Source organism: Octopus sinensis, linkage group LG25 (assembly GCF_006345805.1).
Source record: "Octopus sinensis linkage group LG25, ASM634580v1, whole genome shotgun sequence".
In the NCBI taxonomy this organism is placed as follows: Eukaryota; Metazoa; Mollusca; class Cephalopoda; order Octopoda; family Octopodidae; genus Octopus; species Octopus sinensis.
In genome coordinates this window covers 4,894,220-4,898,151 of record NC_043021.1, presented here as the reverse complement: position 1 = coordinate 4,898,151, position 3,932 = coordinate 4,894,220, and the positions used below count along the sequence as shown (strand labels likewise).

The window sequence follows — 3,932 nt, the reverse complement described above, 5'->3', positions numbered from 1 at the left end:
TTAGTCCAGAGACCCTTCGGAAGAACCCAAACCGCTAATATATATTTCTTTATTACCCACAAGGGGCTAAACATAGAGGGGACAAACAAGGACAGACAAAGGTATTAAGTCGATTACATCGACCCCAGTGCGTAACTGGTACTTATTTAATCGACCCCGAAAGGATGAAAGGCAAAGTCGACCTCGGCGGAATTTGAACTCAGAACGTAGCGGCAGACGAAATACTGCTAAGCATTTCACCCGGCGTGCTAACTTTTCTGCCAGCTCGCCGCCTTACCAAACAGCTAATAGACTTTGCCTTTCATCCTCTCGGGGTCGATAAATTAAGTACCAGTTACGCACTGGGGTCGATGTAATCGACTTTATCCCTTTGTCTGTGTCCTTGTTTGTCCCCTCTATGTTTAGCCCCTTGTGGGCAATAAAGAAATATATAATGAAAGTAGCAGAATTGTTGGGGCAGCACGCAAAATATATTGTAGCATTCACTTACATCCTTTGGCGTTTCGAGTTCAAATTCTACCAGTGTCAACTTTGCCTCTAGCCGCAGGCATCAGGGGTTGTAAAATATTAATTGATGAAAAATTAATTGCAATATATTGGTCCAGTTAATTAATTGGAGTCGTACAGCCAATTAAATAATTGACTGCTATGATATCAATTAATTGCAATTAATTGCAGTTAATTACAACATTGTTAGTGAAAGTTCTTCAAATGGCTCATACTTCATTCGACGTTCAATTGGCAAAAAATAGCGTTCTATTATCATTTGAGGTATTGTGTTGACGCTTTGTTCTGACAGCTGAGAATGATTCACACATTCTGTCATGCTTAGGAATTGGCTATTGTGTGTATTGTCAAATAGTCGCTGTCGAGTGATTCTTGGTTCTGACTGAATGATGCACACATTCTGTCTTCAAGTCCTTAAATCGTAACTTCGCCTGAAACGCGGTTGTATCTTGAATTCCGCTCCAACATGTGGAGTGGCGGAATATCTTTTATTTTAAACTAACCCATAAATACAGACAAATGAATATATATTTACAAAGAAATACAAATGGAACACTGTACAAATTTGAGAGTATTTATTTACAAGATATAATCATCATCATCATCATCATCATCTTTATTATAATTATGTTTATTAACACAGCAAGCAATGGCTTGATTAGGATTAAATGAAAGAGCGGCATTAATTCATCCATCACTGCTATCTAGTAAAGTTAAAACACGACCATGAGGACACTTGTACGACAAAGTAGGGTGGTAGTAGTAAGGGAGGAAGAAGAGGAGGATGGCGAGAGGAAGAAGAGGAGGATGGCGAGAGGAAGAAGAGGAGGATGGCAAGGGTAAGAGAGGAAGGGACAAACCCAGACCCACTCACCAAACAACAGAAAGAACTCAAAAATAAAAATTTATGAGCTATTGAAAGGGTACAGAAATAAGGATGGAGCATTCCTGGGTATAAGAAGGACGTGTTGGGTGGTTCGGTTCACAGGTAGGTATGTATTTATGGGTTTATTGGAGGGAGATAATATTGAACCAGGCTGGCCTATATTATAGGCTTGTAGAAGAAGATGCAGCTGGAAATATGGACACACGGACAGAGACAATTAGCACACCTGTAATTGGCTGATATAGTCACCATCATGAGCAGCTCCATCAAGTGTGGTGAGAAGAGACCAGATTACCAATGGATCAGGGTATCAGTGGATCAGAGTATATATGGATGGTCTTTTGTTGTTTTAGGGTTCTTGTTTTCAGAGAGGGGGGGAGGTGTGGGCACCAAAAGAATCAATGGTACTTTCAAATATTAATACCTGACCTCAGACATCATTTTAATTAGTTTTGAGATTTTTTTTTTCCTTTTTTCCAAAGCAAAAAAATTATTTCAGAATAAAAAGCATTTTGTAATATATATACATATATATACATATATATATATATATATATATATATATATATATATATGTGCATACACACACACATAAATATATGCATAATTTATATATATGTGTGTGTGTATATAAATACATAGACATACATACATGCATACACACATGCATGCATACATACATACATACATACATACATACATACATACATACATACATAAATAACCTCAATTTGTAACAGGTGTAACAAGTGAGAGTTGGTGGCAGGAAAGGCATCCACCTATAGAAAACGTCCCAAAACAAAATTTCTGTCTAACCTATGCATGCATGCATGGAAAAGTGGATATTAGAATGATGATGATATATGTATGTATATCTATGTAAACATAATTTCCATTATTGGTGGAAACAACAAAAATGTATACCAACCAGTGAGAGACAAATATAATTTAATATACACAGGATTTAAATTCAATCTGCCATTAGTTTCATGCAGTAAAAAAACAATAAACTGCCAAGCTTATTAGTTGGTGCTTTCACAGCATGAAACTAATGGTAGCTTGAATTAAAATCCTTGTATTTATTGAATGACTTGATGATTTTTTTCTATGTCCCCTTTTTTCAGGAATATTTTGATGCGTTGGAGAGCATAAAAATTAAGGTTAGCTGACAAGGAGGATTGGAAGCCATCTGAATATTGGAAAAGAATTACTTGTATCATAATGGTTCATGCTGGGTATCAGGGTATCAAAATTGCCAAATTCATAACTGCAGTTCAGGGCTCGGTAAACACTGTAAAGGTTGCAAGACATGACATGAACAGATGCAATGGAGACTACAAAGCCATGTCCAGCAAGAACAGACACGATGGGCAATCTGTGTCCACATGCCAGAATTCATCCAGCAATTGATGACCATCACCTTCGGCTCAATTCAGAACAGCTACGTGAAGCTGCTGGTGATCGTGGTCAAACCCGAGATGGAGAGGGCTACTGCTGGAGAGCATTGTGTGGCAGCAGGGTTCAGCTCCGTACTATACCTCCAGAAAGAGACAGAAGCAGTTGTCAGAGAATTTTTACAACTTCACCAGCCCCAATTTCTGGCCTCCTAATTCCCCACTTATTGTAATCTCATGGAATATTATAAAGGGGTGTGATTGAGAAAGGCACCAACCCTTCCGCTTGCAATACCAAGGCCACACTGATAGCCAAGATCAAGGAAGTGTTCAAAGATCTTCCCAAAGATGCAGCGAGGAACGCATGCACCACATTCCAGGGCTGAAAGGAGGCTGTCGTGGTGGACGCTGAAGACGGCTACTTTGAGCAAACTGTTATCTCCCAGCCATAATATACATGATCATTTTTGATTTTTAAAATACTTTCATTTTAGGATAGGATATCATGTTTTCTTATAATTTTATGCAAACTGTCAAATTTAGCCCAAACACCCTGTATGCATCTATATATATATATATATATATATATATATATGCATATATGTATGTATGCATATATGTGAGAGTGTGTGTGTGATATATATATATAATATATATATCATCATCATCATCGTTTAACGTCTGCTTTCCATGCTAGCATGGGTTGGACAATTTTGACTGAGGGCTGGCGAACCAGATGGCTGCACCAGGCTCCAGTCTTGATTTGGCAGAGTTTCTACAGCTGGATGCCCTTCCTAATACCAACCACTCTGAGAGTGTAGTTGGCGTTATATATATATATATATAATATATATATATATATATATATATATATATATATATATGTATATATATATCTTCATCATCATCATTTTAACACTTACTTTTCCATACTTGCACAGATCAGAGGGAAATTTAGTTGAGGCAGATTTTCTGTAGCTGACCGTTACTATCACGAAGTGTCACAGCAAGGGGACAGTAACATGTTGACACACGCATACAGACATTTACATATACATGACAGGCTCCTTTCAGTTTCCATCTACCAAATCCATTCCCAAGGCTTTTGTAGGCCTAGCGCTATAGTAGTAGACACTTGCCTGAGG

At 37.8% G+C, this 3,932-nt stretch overlaps 1 long non-coding RNA gene across 1 annotated transcript; it reads left to right on the top strand.

Annotated features, from left to right (window-relative positions):
- The first annotated feature begins 1,133 nt into the window (after window positions 1–1,133).
- LOC118767898 lies at window positions 1,134–1,875 on the top strand. Its single transcript, XR_005003808.1, has 2 exons — window positions 1,134–1,263; window positions 1,325–1,875. It is a non-coding gene; the product is annotated as an uncharacterized LOC118767898 (long non-coding RNA).
- The last annotated feature ends 2,057 nt before the right edge of the window (window positions 1,876–3,932 follow it).